We start from the raw sequence: 15254 nt of genomic DNA on the forward strand, positions 1-15254 counted from the left end.
TACATGGAGATGCATTTACATTGCATACTGTTCCCTGGGGTCTGAGTAGCTCTAAGTTAGGGAAGTGTCTGGCTTCTGTTGATTTCCAGCAGTGACAGTCACACATGGCTGCACTAGATCGTGCTGGCCAGGCAGTCTTAGTTTCCACAATTCACTGCATGTCATTTCCTTTCAAACAGTGCCAGTGTTCCTTCTCTCTTGGCCAAAAAGTCTCCTCAAAAGGGAACCACTTATACAACCTGCCAAAGGTTCCACAGCTTCAGAACCTCCCTGGGGTACTGTCTAATGAACTAAGTGTGACAACCAGCATCTGATAATGACACGGCCATTGATTCAGTGTTACAAGCGATACACTTGTTGGGTGGAGATAAAGCACAAAAACCACTGTCCATCAACAAAATTTTAAATTTGGGAAAATAATTATTTATCTCCGCAAAATTGGCTATTTTCATCATTCATTCTACGGGGGCATAATAGAAGGGCAAAATTTAAACCAGTTGATAGTTTTCTCACCAATACCAGTTACCAAAACACAGCAAAAAAAGAATTAATGTTTATTAGGCCCAGCCCATTTTGAAGTCCTTAACATAACTGTCCTCATCAACTGTTCCTTTTACAAATAAAGGGACTTACATAAAATTTGGAAGTGCCCACAGCATCTGTGAAGGAACAAAACCTGGGGTATTCTGAAGGGTGAACTCCCCTGCTGGAACCCTGTCTTTAAATTGCATTTTAAAACATGGCCAGTGAAGCCATCAACAGCAGCTTTTAGTAGTGTCCACTATAGATTCCATATCATGACATGGATCGTCCAATCCAAACATGGTAGATTTCCACCATCAACTCTATGTCAATGTTTTCTCAGTGTGTGCCGCAGGCAGGCCTCTGTGATAGGTCACGGGGTTTGCATCTGGTGGTTTCTTCTGTTTTGTAATTTTGGTTTTATGCCTTTTTTTGTCTTATTGGTCTTTTGTCTGTTTGTTTTGATTTTCATTTGTGTGTTGTTGTGGGGGCATTTTGTTTGTTTTTGTTGTTTCTTGGTTTTTAGTTTGGGAGTATTTTTTGAGAGAGACAGAAAGATTATATAAATATGTGTATATATATGTATATATAATGTGTATTATATATAATTATATTTTGTATAATATAAAATTTTATATATATACAGATATATATAAAACAAAGTTGGGTGGGTAGGAAGATGGGGAAGAGTAAGGGAGTGAAAAACATGATCAAAATGTATTGTGTGAAAATAAATTAGTTTTCAAAAAGTGAAAAAAGAAACCAAAATCCTAATCTTCATTAACTGCAGAGAATACACACATTTAGCAAGTAGGTGGACCTCTTCAAAACAGAATCACTGCCTCAGAAAGCAGAGACAGACCCAGCATCAAGTTAAAAACAGAAAATACTGAGCTATAATAAGATCTAAAATAGAAAAACACCCTCTGCAAATAAGTCAAAAAGCTGTATAAATATTAATTCCATTTTTACAGCCCATAAATTCATATACCACTGTGATACCACCCATCAAGAAAATAAGCAATTCACAAGCAAAAAATAGCACAACACAATATAACCATATTCACTGTTTGCTTTAAGACAAACTACCAGGGGAAAAAATGAAGTGGTTTTTCAAACACTGGGAAAAGTGAAAAATTCAGGGAGTAAATGAATGTTCAGTATAAATGATGCTCAATAAAGGATATAGTAAATGGTTGTGTCAGTTAAACAAATCTAAAGATAAGATACAGAAAAACCAAAGGAGTAGAGAGCCTCTTCTATATGTGTGTGTGTGTGTGTGTGTGTGTGTGTGTGTGTGTGCATTTGTGCATTTGTGCATTCATGTGTGTCTGTATGTGTAAAGTCACACTATAGAGAACCAGACATCAAAAATTAATTTGAAGAAAACTATGATTATAATAAATATGAAGAAAGTGAGCCTTAGGATATAATTTTGTTTTCTAAATAACAGGAATGTTTCAATGGCTTAGAGACACAAGATACTGTTATTGCTACCAATCCTTGCCACTAAAGTTTTGTTCAAAGAGTTTAAGTTTTGACTAAAACTTATTTGCTGTTTTCAACGTCAAAGGGGTTGGAGGCATAAGGTTACTCAGAACAAAATTTGTACTGTGAAGCCTGAAAGAGAAAATTTATTGGAGATATTTGTTATAGTGCAGAAAGAACATAGCAAACTCTGAACTCAACTTCACTGAGGCAATCATCTGGGGGATTTGTGACCACTAGTATGAAGAACACACAGTGCCCATGTTGCTAATTGGCTATACAAGAAGTTGCTTATGTCTTCATGGCATATTGGAGTTTTACAACTTGGAGCAAGGAACTCACTGAGTTACACTCACAACTTCCTATAAGGAACTGGGAGATTGATGATAAAAGACTGAACACTTACAAATACTCAAAAAAGAAAGAAAGAAAGAAAGAAAGAAAGAAAGAAAGAGAAGAAAAAACACAAAAACAAAAACATGCAATTATAAGTTTTCTGAAATTGGGCAGCAAGATGGGTAAAAGTGCTTGACACTAAATCTGAGGACCCAAGTCCAAGCCCTGGAACTCATTTAATGGAAGGAGAGAGCTCATTCCTATAAGTTGTCCTCTGACCTCCACATCAGTGTGTTCTCGAAGCTTGTGCATACAGAAAGAAAGAAAGAAAGAAAGAAAGAAAGAAAGAAAGGAAGGAAGGAAGGAAGGAAGGAAGGAAGGAAGGAAGGAAGGAAGGAAGGAAGGAAGGAAGGGAGAAATGCAAATTACTCTTTCAAAGTTTTCTAAAGTAAATGCTCTAAGAAGTGAAGTTGGTATTTACGGTGAGAAAGGGAATCATCTGAAGATTGGTCCAGCTTGGAGAATGTTGATATCCTCTTGAGAAATCCTAGTGCTGGAGAGAAAACTAGCATACAATGAGCTGAGGGGAGAAATGTTAGGCACTGATTGTTGTCCAGGGAGACACCTTACCAAATCCAAGCATGCTCCAAGCCAAGAATCTTAAATGCCCAAGAAAGTAATGATGACACACTGCAGGGACCCTTAACTCAGTGTCCTGACTAGATTTAGAAAGTAGGACTGTGCCACAGCAAACTAACCATCAAACACTTAACAGTCAGCACTGGAATTACATGTTCTGCAGATCTACCTGTATCCTCAACCCTGCTCCTTAAACCTCTAGAGAGCTGCTCCTGCCCTCCCCTTAGGACCATACTGTGCATTTTAACCCCTCCACCCTGAGATGTGACTGCTTACAAATGGTTCCTTTCTGGTCCCCCTTTCCCCACCTCTATAACCACGTGATTTTGAGAATAATTTCCAAGGTTTGGCCATTACATCAAAATCGTAGTCAGTGCAAATGATCTTTATAGAAATATGAAATTAGAAATCAGTTTTCTGCATTGATGGATAAGTGCACTTGGTGAACAGAAGGAGAAGCTAATGAAAATGAGAAGCAATTTGGCTGACACCTGGCCAGTGCAGTTTGTTTATCTTTGAATGACTATGCTCATTTGTCTCCAAAAGAAAAACACCAATACAGACTTGACAGTATGAAGGCCAACATGGGGGTGGGGCATTTGCAGCAGTGCTTGGACTTTATAGAAGATACTCAACACACAGAGCCATTACATGGAATGTTGAGGTTATTGGAATAGCAGCGAGAAGTCATCATATTCCCAAAACAAACCCATTTGTAGGTAAGAGATGTGCGATCACAAACATTTAGCTTCATCATGTCCCCTTCCTATTTTTTCTCTATTACTTTTGTAATATGGAGTGAAACACTTTAGGCACATGTGAGGCAAAGGCCAAATATCGTGTCTGTCCTCCTGGCCCTGTAGTTTGTGGTTTGCTATTTTGATCTTCTTTCTTTCTACCTATCAACATACTCAAACTTTCCATATCTTTAACTCCTCTGTTTCCTACCTACTCACAAACTGTTACTGCCTTTATCTTATTAGATGTGCAACACTCTGCATGCAGCCTGGACCTCGCCTCTGTCTCACCTGCTCTTTTATCTAGTTTCAGATATTTGGGCCCGTTCTTCCCAACTGCCCTTTGAGAGTTCAACACTGACTTCCTGGTCTTGAAAGACAGTGGCCTTTGCTTTAAACATCATCTCTTTGAGCTTTCTACAGCACAGCTAGTAGGCGACTTTTCCTTGTTGGAGCCCCAGTGGGAACAAAATGTCTTCTTATCTAAAGAGCTATCATTTGGAAGTGTTGAATTTCATGTTGCCTTTAAAAAACAACTTACCAAAGCACACGGGTAACATAATCTGTCTGCTGCTAATTGGCCCAATGTTCCTGTCAGAATGCCACCCAGTTGAGATTTCATGGATCTGTAGATAGGGCCTAAGCTTTGGAACTGGTACCTGTTTCTCACCTGAATACCTGTGTTTTCCTTAACTCCTCAGTATTTCTTAGTCTTTGGAGATTAAACAGACATGCAAAGGAAACAGAGGTTGTAGGAGTTTGCACTCTGACCTCACCTCACTTTTTCTGCATCATTATGCCCCTCCACCTCCTATGTCCTCTCCTTCAACTTGGTTATTCCCTTTCATTTACATTTTCTTAGTGACCCAGTTCCTTCATTTTATCTTAGACTACCGTTTCAGTCAGTCCTCAGATGTCTGTTACTGTCTGTGAAATCTCATCAACAGGAGTACAAAACTTTGTGGTCCAGCTTTAACCAATTTTTCCCCCTAAAATTCAATTTCATAATGCCAAATGCTTGCTGGAAATATTTGCCAAACAAGACCAATTACCTTCTGCCATAACCTGCACTGCTTTGGATTTGACCTAACAGGGATATTGAAAGAGTCAAGAAAGGACATACAGACAAACATATGCAGAAGCTGGGATTGGGTGGGCCATGCATTCTGAAGAAGATGCATCAGTAGCCTGGAAACTCAGCACATCTATTGTAAGCCACTGAGCAAGACAGATGTTTATTGTGAGGAAAAAGGCAAGATTATTGTATGCAGCCGAAGAAGGAGGTGGGTTTATTGTATAGAGCTGAGTGAGGAGGAAGGATGCTAGCTAATCTCTATAGGAGGTCTCTGTAGGGGAGCAGTTTCAGGTTGCAGTCATCTGGATGATGAAACCTATGGTCGATAGTTTCTGCATGCAATGGTTTCAACGCACGGCCACTTGTTTTTACCATCTATTCTTGGAACAGAGGAAGGTTTTGCTGAACCTGACCCAGGGTAGGTCTTGCCATGACTGTGGATCTGAGAGATTGGGGTCCTTGATACACCTGTGCTCATGTCAACAAAACTCACTCACTCAGGGCTCCTTAGTTCCACATAACCCTCTTTACTAACAAGATGCTTCTTACAGTCTAGCCGATTTTGATATTGCTACCAAGTCTGATGCCCTATAGATACTTTAGACCACACATTTAATTAATCTATCATTCTGTCTTCCTAAAGCTCTTGTATGTCTAACCATATTCCTGAATTCATTGATTAAAGCCATCTATCCAATTCTAAAGGTAAACCATGTGGTTTCCTACCATCAAACACTCCTTGGCTCATCTATGCCACTTCTTAAATAACTCACCCATCCCTAACCTTAACTCAGGTGCCTATTACCTAAACCTGAGATTAAAAAATAGTAAAAAATAACAACAAAAGAAAAACTTCCCTGAAAGTCACCTTTTCTGACAGACTCTCTCCCAATCTCAACGTTTTATCACCCCTAGGACCTATGTACAAAGCCATCAGCCTATGTGAGCAAGTTGAACCTGGCTTATTTCACGTGGCTCTCCAGGTAACTCTCATAACTACATATTTACTGCCTCACTGATGGAACAAGACTTTGAGCATGTGCTCGGGGATATCCTTCATGAGCTGAGTCTTCAGCCAAAACAATCAGACTCTTTGTTATTTTTTCCTAACCTCACAGGCAGTGAGGGTGCCTCATGTCTCATAGTTCCCTTAACTCTGTGCCTTTACATACACTGTTCTTCCACCCAGAACTCACTCCAGCCTTTATTTCCATGCCTTACTAGTTCTTCAACCTTATGTGAGTGAAAATGGGTCCATCCACTCTCTTGAAGTACTCAACATGGACTCGACTCTATGTGTACTCACTAATGCATTCCTCAAGATGCTCTAACCACATAGGCACTATGGATTCTTTTTTGTTAGTTTTCAGACTTTGGCATGGAAACATTAGTAACACATTAAATGTTGGTGGTGTTGAGATTCAAATACAGCTCTACTCCCATAGAAGTTATACTGACTAATGTTGAATAAACAGCATTTGCTTATCAACTTCTCAGTGAAACCATCATTTTTCCTCCCATGAAACATTCATTTCTCATTTGATTTTCTCTTCTGTGTGGATGGATAACTTGTGTTTACTCTAAATTTTGGAACAACAATAAAAATAATAACCCACAACATATCTGTTTGATAATATCCTAAGGGCTTTCACAGCAAAATTTATTTAATCTTGCAGTAACCCTATAAAGAATCTCTCATCCTTATTTTAGTGAGAGAGAAACTGGGTTATGAAGAAGTAACTTATTGCAGAAAACATATAATCATAGTTCCATGCTAACTATCTTCTATTATTTTATTTCCAGCATATAGAAAGCACATGCCTTTCAAAGGGATTGAATTGCTACTTGCTACAATGGTGAACCTTGCTTATCCCTGCCCACTGACCACTCCAGGATACTCGATCACAATCTTAATCTGCTCTGGGCTTCACATTTCCATAGTTCTAACCTTACCACCTCACCATGCTGTCATCTCAGTACACTCTTGGCTACTGTGATCAACAACATGGTGGGATGGCTTCTTTTCCTGATTTCTGGTCTGTACATGCCTACTCTTTGATCAACACATCACATTCTTTTTCTTGAAAAATAAAATGAAACCCTGAAGCTTTTCCCTTTCTAATAGAATCTCAAAATACTTCTACAACCTTTTTTTAACATTTTAAAAAGAATCCTTGCTATAAACATTTCTTTTGTAATCAATATTCTTATGCAAGTCACATAAATCATCCAATAGAAGATTTTTAAAAGTTTTATTAGGAAGCACAGAGTCAAAGGAGTCTTTTCCATCAGCCATCATGATGCTTTAGCTCCAAACATTTCTGGTTTGTTTCTGAGCTGGACTGTTCTCTGGTGACTTATAATAATTCAAATCCAGATGCCTTTGAACGAATCTACTTGAGGACTCAGTCTTCAGTCCCCCACAATCAAAACACCAGTGCCTTGTTCACATTCCTTTAACTCTGGTTATATGTTCACATGTATAACATATTTCCCTTGATGTCTTTTGTCGCTGTCTTCATTCCTTGCTTCATTTATCTCTTCCATAACTTATTCATTTCTCCTTAATGTAAGATTTGTGTATTAGCTTTATCTTATCTGCATTTATTTTCATGGTGCCATGTGCATAGATAAAAGCTTCTGCAACCAAGTATGAAAACCTGAGCTTAATCCTGCAGCACATATGGTAAGAGGAGAGACAAGACCCTAGCAAGGTGTTCTCTGACCTCCACAGGTGCTGTGGATGTGTGCCCACACTCACACATACACACCCTATGCACAAACACATACCAACAGTAAATGAATACCAGTATAATTTTTGAAAAGTAAAAAAATTGGATAAAAAAGTAATCAATTTTTAAAATAGCAATTGGTATGTAAGTTATCCATCTATACAGCCTAATGGATAAAAGTGGATGGTATATGAATCCCTTGCATTTTCATTGAAGCCACACTTCCTTCTTGTGTTTTTTTTCCTTAGCTCTTTTTTTTGTTTTGTTTTGTTTTGTTTTGTTTTGTTTTGTTTTGTTTTGTTTTGTTTTGTTTTGTTGAGACAGGGTTTCTCTGTGTAGCTTTGTGCCTTTCCTGGAACTCACTTGGTAGCCCAGGCTGCCCTCGAACTCACAGAGATCCGCCTGGCTCTGCCTCCCAAATGCTGGGATCAAAGGCATGTGCTACCACCACCCAGCTCAGCTCATTTTAAAGGGAAAAATTGGATCTTCTAATTCAACCTCAGCGATTCCTATAGCCTAAAAACGTACGAGTAATCTCCAGATTTTAAGGGTTCAGAAGAAACTTTTCTGCAGCCATACGATGCCTCCGTTGCTTACTAAGAGATGAGGACATTAAAACAAGACTCTCCTTGTTTTTCCTACATCTTAGAATCAATTAAAATGGGTCCATCAGAAACAAGATTTCTATTATGGAATTATTAGACAATTTCTCCTGTGGAAACCCCAAGACTCTGTAAGGTTTCTTTCAGAAAGAAAGACAGATGGCATAATAAATCACTATCAATTTTCATTTTGCTGTTTGGGAAAACCCTTCATCCATGAGCAAAGGTCATGGCTCTGTCAGGAAAGTACTTGACTTACAAACGTATGGACCTTAGCCCCAGAATCCACATTGTAAAATAAGTTCAGTGTGGTGGCTTAAACTTGTAATCATGATGTCGGAGAAGCAGAAACAGGCAACTCCACGGGGCACTCTGACTAGACAGCCTCACCTATTCAGCAATTTATAGTTCAATGAGAAACCTTATTTCCATGAAGGGAACAGCACCTGAAAAACCAAACTCAAGGATTTTTTTTGGCCCTCTACACTCAAGTGCACACACATGTAAACATACATACGTGTATTCACATCTTTGTCCAAATGAAAATATTGAAGGAATGTGTCATATAATCAAATACACAAAATGATATTATAAAAACAGACACCCTGTTTATTCTAAACAAGGCTTTCTTGATGACTGTGAAACAAAACTTGCCCTGAATTTCTTTGAATTAGCCTGACAGTGTGGCCCTTAAGTTTCTAAATTCAAATCATGAGTCTGTAAGCACTGGCCAGAAAAGATGTGTTTGGAATATTAGCATTCCAAAGTAGGACACATTATCTAGCAAATGAAGTAGACATTAAATAAAAACGGCTTGCATTACCACAAGTCAGAGGAATCTTAGAATTTCAATAAGGGAATAATTTGGAAAGGAGGTAGTTAAGTAAGAGAGACTCCATATGATCAGACAACCTTTGCTAGTCCTTGGAAGATTTTACAGGTGCCATGTGAAGTGTTACTGGGACTTTCATTTCAGTTAATGCAGCTCCTACAGTACTGATTGCAAAATCGAACCCTCACAGAGTCTTTGTTTTATGTTTGGGTGCTTTGGTTGTCTTTCTTCTAAAGGATATGAAATACGTGACACTAATTAGGCTTGGAGGTGAGACTCAGAGCACCTTCCTCTGACAAGATTTATAGCGTATGGAAATGTGGTCTTCATCTGAAAACTGCGTGGAAGCTTGTCAGGCGCTCGCTTCCATTGTTTACAGCCGGCTTAACCTATTGGGAAAGGGCTCTAATGGCCAGCCTGAGCGGATCAAGAATACACAGAAGTTCAGCATGAGTGGAGATCAGAGCCATAATTCAGTTCCAGCATGTCACAATGTCTTTGTGACATTGGGACTGACATTGTATTCACCATAATAAACTGGAAAAAAAGACTTCACCAATTTATAAAATGTTTTTAAATGCCACCAACACACTCATTTCATTTTCTTTGCCTCCTCTTTTTCTGATATTGCTCCCATCAAGAGCCAACCATAGGGAGTCTGGACAAATGAGCCAATCTCTGTCCTTACCAAATGTTAAATTAAGACTTCAGATGGCAAGTTTTCCATATGCTCACTTAAATAAATCATGAAGTTCAATGATATATTTCAAGTCAGATGGCACTTTCTTTGTTTATTAATTAATTAAATTTATTCATTTATTTTACATCCCACCCACAGTTTCCCATCCTTCCTCTCCTCCCACTCCCTCCCCCTATCTCCTCCCACCTCCCACCACAACCAACTATCTATGCCCCTCTCCTCTGTTTCCATTCAGGAAGGTGCAGGCTTCCCATGGGTGTCAACAAAGCATGACATGTCAAGTTGGACTAAGCTCCTCCCCTTGTATTAAGGCTGGGCAAGGCAACTCAGTATGAGGGACAGGTTCCTGGAAGCCAGCCAACGTGTTAGCAACAGACCCAGCTTCCACCTCTAGGAATCCCACCTGTAGATCAAGCTACACAGCTGTCACACACGTAGAGGGCCTAGGATTGACCCATTAGGCTCACTAGCTGCCAATTGTCATCAGACAGCCCTCATCCAATGACTAATGGAAACAGATGCAGAGATCCACAACCAAGCACAGGGCCGAGCTCAGAGTATCCTGTGGAACAGAGGGAGGAAGGACTGATTGTATTAGCTGGGGGGGGGGGGGGGGGGTAATAGGTCATCACAAGGGAACCCACAGATACAACTAACCTGGGCTCATAGGAGCTCACAGACTCTGAACAGACAGTACTTTCTTAATGAACGTTATATTTCCTAGCTCACAGAAATGGAAAGGACAAACAGACCTTAACTTAAAGGGATTATTAGTACTGAGCATGAAATTAGCCTTTCATTTGAATTTTCAAAGCAGAAGAGAAATGAAAAAATATTTAGTGGAAGCTCAAATCGTGTATGCAATAGTTTGGAATTATAAAAGTTGCATTTCTCTCCTCGTCCCTTCATTTCAGAGCTCTGCTCATCCATAAGCCACTTTGTCAAATTGTTAAATGTCTCGGTGCCCATAATGACAAACCAAAATTGAAAGTGTGCCTTCTGAATTATTATTTTAATGGCATACAAGCAGCAGTATAGAAAAGATGATGTCTCCTTTAGTATAACCTCATTTTTCAATCTTTGTTTTGCTATGTTATTTTTAAGCCAAGAAAATCATCCTGTACCATGACACATATTAAGCCCTTTTGTCCTTCACATGACAAGTAGAAATTTCAAGTAAAATTCTGACTATACATTTAGTTCCATATAAATAAACTTTAATTAATAACATGTGTTTTGAATGAGTGAGTTTCTGTGTGAAATTCTAGAAATAAATTTTGGATACAGTTTCTTCTGAACTGTGAAATTCCATTCTGGTGTGGAAATCCACCATTGGGAACATAGTTCTATATCATAGCTTGATAGTAGTCTCTTTTCTATCAAAACTAAACTGTTGTTAATGTACTTGATGATTCCAACTATTAAGCTAAATTAACATTTAAGTTCACTACAGAAAATTTTAAACAATGAAATTCTATGTTCATGATAGACATACAAGTTCATCATCCTGAATAGGTGTCAAGGTTCAGTAGCAATTTCCTAGACCAAAGCAGAAAGACTATAGTTTAGGCTTCAGTCATGAGTGATTTAACTCAAACAATGCCCTTACAAGGTTTTCCAAAATATTTCTACTGAGATTTTATTGTTAGAGATATTATTTTACCATTAACAAACCAGTATTAGGGCCGGGCATTGGTGGTGCTTGCCTTTAATCCCAGCACTCAGGAGGCAGAGGCAGGTGGATCTCTGTGAGTTTGAGGCCAGCCTGGGCTACCAAGTGAGTTCCAGGAAAGGTGCAAAGCTACACAGAGAAACACTGTCTCAAGAAACAAACAAACAAACAAGCAAATGAAAACAGTATTAACTATCAACGTATCAGGAAGAGTTAGGTGCCTTTAATAAAGATTTCTAGACTCAATGTGAAATCAGATCTCTTTTTGGAGAAAAGTAATGGAAATTTTTGAGCTTCACCATTAGCAAACAATACTTAGCAATGATGAGCCAACAGCATAGCCCTGCCTGTGTTACTCACACATAACACAAAGTGCTGGAAGACAATGAGGAGACAAGCAAGATTTGGGAACCAAATCAAACCCATTTCACCTATGAGCTGAAAGCAAGATTTGTATCATACATTTTCCCTCATGATCTTCAATTTTTGTTGCTATAACAAAATACCTGACAATGAATAATATATAATAAATATCTTTTAACCTTCCTTCTGTTGTCTAGAAAGTCCAAATATAATAGCCAGTTGCATCATAATGTAGTTAAGAAATCTAGCAGATGAGGCAAATGTAGGGCCAAGCATATGGTACAGTATCACTTGCTTTTGATAACAAACTGGTCTGCAAGGATTGCATTAATTCCTTCCAAGGGTGATTCCCTCATGAGCTAATTACCTTCCATACTACACACCTCTTACAAATCCACATCCTCTCCATCAGTTCCCTCGGGGTTTAAACAGCAGCACATGAAACTTTGGGTAAAAATCTACATCCAAATTACAACAGTCTGATGCTTGCCATCTTGTTTTCCTTTCAGCCTTTTGTTAAAGAATTATTCTTCTAAAAATGTCATGTAAACAACAATTACTCTTCATTAAGTTTAGAGCAAAATAACAAATTACAAAGAACAAAGTCAGGTATGCTGTGAACACACTTGTAACCCTAAACTGGGAGGTGAGGCAGGAGGATTGCTGCACTGTTCGAGTTAAATCTCTCATGACTGAAGCCTAAACTATAGTCTTTCTCCTTTAGTCTAGGAAGTTGCTACTGAACCTTGACACCTATTCAGGCTGAAGAGCTTGTATGTCTGTCATGAGCATAGAATTTCATTGTTTAAAATTTTCTGTAGTAAACTTAAATGTTAATTTAGCTCAACAGTTGGAATCATCAAGTACATTAACAACAGTGTGGTTTTGATAGAAAAGAGACTATTATCAAGCTATAATATAGAACCATGTTCCCAATGGTGGATTTCCACACCAGAATGGAATTTCACAGTTCAGAAGAAATTGTAACCAGTGTGAGCTATGTAGAGGGACATTGTATCAAAACAAAACACAACTAAACAAAACAGGAATTTCTGAGTAGGATGGTGGTCTAGAAGCTGACTTGGTGTGAGCTAGCAGAGAAGAGTCAGTGCAAGAGAGGACAACCTCCCGGATTGAGAGGCATGGGCAGAACAAGTGAAAAATGCCCAGAAAATCGCAAGCGATTGGCTGAAAAGAAATCAGCTACGCTGGACAGAGTCCCAGCTTTGTTCCCTGGCATGGGGAAAGCAAGCATGGTGGCCCTGATGTAAAGGAACTGGCTGTGCTACCAACCAGATGATCCCAGTGTCCTCAGCAGCCTCAAGTCCGGCGGTGACTCTGAGTGGACAGATCAGCGGTGGAGAGGAATCCCATTTTGTCCCATTGTGTGACTTCCAGGGCAGTAGTGATAACTGTGTGGTGAGGTCGTCTAGGTTGTAGGAACTGATTTTTTTTCTCCAGATTTAAAGAATAAGAAGACAAGAAGAGTTCTCATTGATTGGCCACACTTTATCAAAATAAGAAACAAAATGGTGAGAGGGGCTACGCCCGAGCATGCCAAACACGACGCCAACAGGTTTTGCCTTTTACTCATCTCCCCCCTTGCTAAACTGTGAGATGATTTTTCTAAAGCTAGCCACCAAGGTCTCCTCCCTTATATCGCCACAGACTTATTCCTGAGACTAATTACCAATGTCCCACTACCAAAACATCAAAATTTAGCAATCAAAATTCATTATTTTGACTAACCTAATTAAAATACACAATCAGTGAAGGAACAATTATACTACTTGCTCAAGCATGTGACTCTGGCAGGCCTTGCCCTTCTCCCCCATTCTCTCTGCCTTCATAAAAACCTTTAGACTGCATTCCTAAAGCTAGCCACCAAATTCTTTCCTTATTTAACCACTTCCTCCTCCCGAGGCTGACTACCAAGGTCCTGCTATTAAAGTATTGAAGTCCAGTAATCACCCCCCTCCTTGGCTCATCTAATTACCCTGCCCAATTAAAATTAAACACTTCATCCTAATACTGAGTTTCCCATTTTACCTATGGGCCATGTCTGTCTTCTTTCTGTCCAGAGGCAGTCCACTCTTCCCCTTTGCGACAAATACCCCTGCCACTCTCCTTTGCAGCATCTCTTTTTCCCTGTCCTCTATCTCCTGTCTTTGTCTGTCATTCCTGTCCTTACGTCTCCCTGGGACAAATACTCTCCTTTGTGCTGAGAACTTAGTCTAGAGAATCCTGAGCAGATACTTTTCTTTTCTGTCAGAACTTACTATGTCCTAGCTCATTCAAACACAGACTTCCCCTTTTAACTCTCTTTAAATTTGCTACTGTTTCTACCAGATTCGGATTCAGTCATCTTCTCTTTTGCCTTGCTTAATAAAGGACCTCTTTGCATTTGGAAATTGGTGTTTGGGTATAGTCTGTGCTTAATCTGGGCTCCAGAGGGGTGCATCCCTCAGTATATGGAAAGAGAGAGAGAGAGAGAGAGAGAGAGAGAGAGAGAGAGAGAGAGAGAAAGGAAGAAGAAGAAGAAGAAGAAGAAGAAGAAGAAGAAGAAGAAGAAGAAGAAGAAGAAGAAGAAGAAGAAGAAGAAGAAGAAGGAGGAGAAAAGAAGAGAGAGAGAAGCTTCCATAGTAAGGTGGGGCTGGAGAACTGACCCTGATGGTGAGTTTATCTGGCAAAACCTGAATGGGTCAAGTTCCCTGTTCCCTTTCTCTCTCAAAATTGGCTGATTTGGGCAATTGTAGGGAACTGGATAACTTAGAAAAGGAAATAGAAAATAATCGGTTCTCTCCACAAGAGCTAACCCCCTGACTCCATCAGAAAACCCTCCAGAACCTATCCCTCTGATGAGAAAAAGCCCACCACTTTGTCTGGAATATGGAGAAAAAAAGTCGGCCATCTTAAAGTTTAAGTGAGAGGTGCATAATCTTCCTAGACCATTTCTGGCTGCCTCCTGGACCCAGGGATCTGTCTGACTCTTCATCCCTCTCTAGTCCAGTGCCATCTTGAAAGTGGAAGACCTGAAGGACATGGATTCAGAGAGCCTTAATGAGACTGAAAACACTGGGAATCGCAGCTTTGGAAGGTAGGTAGGCTAGATGCTGATCTGCTGTAAAGTTCGCACACCTGGAGGGAGGCTCAGCTCAGGAGAGGAAATATACAACCCTGCCCCAGGGAACCAAGAGCACCCATCATCATCTGAGAATATTGGAATTTGAAGTTTGATAGCTCTGAGATTCTGGTTAACAGCTGGATAAACCTCTGGAGCCAGCCTTTCTTGGTCCACTCCCATCAATTCCAGACACTCTGAAGTTCACCTTTTCAGTGGAGTGCTTAATACACAGGAGACCTTCCAAGTGCAAAGACAGGTCCCTCACCTGTGTAGAACACAGTTTCTCATATTCCCAATGCATGCAGAAGGTGCTTCCCCCTAGAACATTAGGCATCTCAGAGGTTATCTGTGGAGTTTGAAGAGGATGACAGAACTAGCCTCGCCCCCAGACTGAAAAGATAAGTGTGACCAGAAGAAACCCCTCTATAGGAA

The sequence above is a fragment of the Onychomys torridus genome, chromosome 19 (assembly GCF_903995425.1).
Source record: "Onychomys torridus chromosome 19, mOncTor1.1, whole genome shotgun sequence".
Classification (NCBI taxonomy): Eukaryota; Metazoa; Chordata; class Mammalia; order Rodentia; family Cricetidae; genus Onychomys; species Onychomys torridus.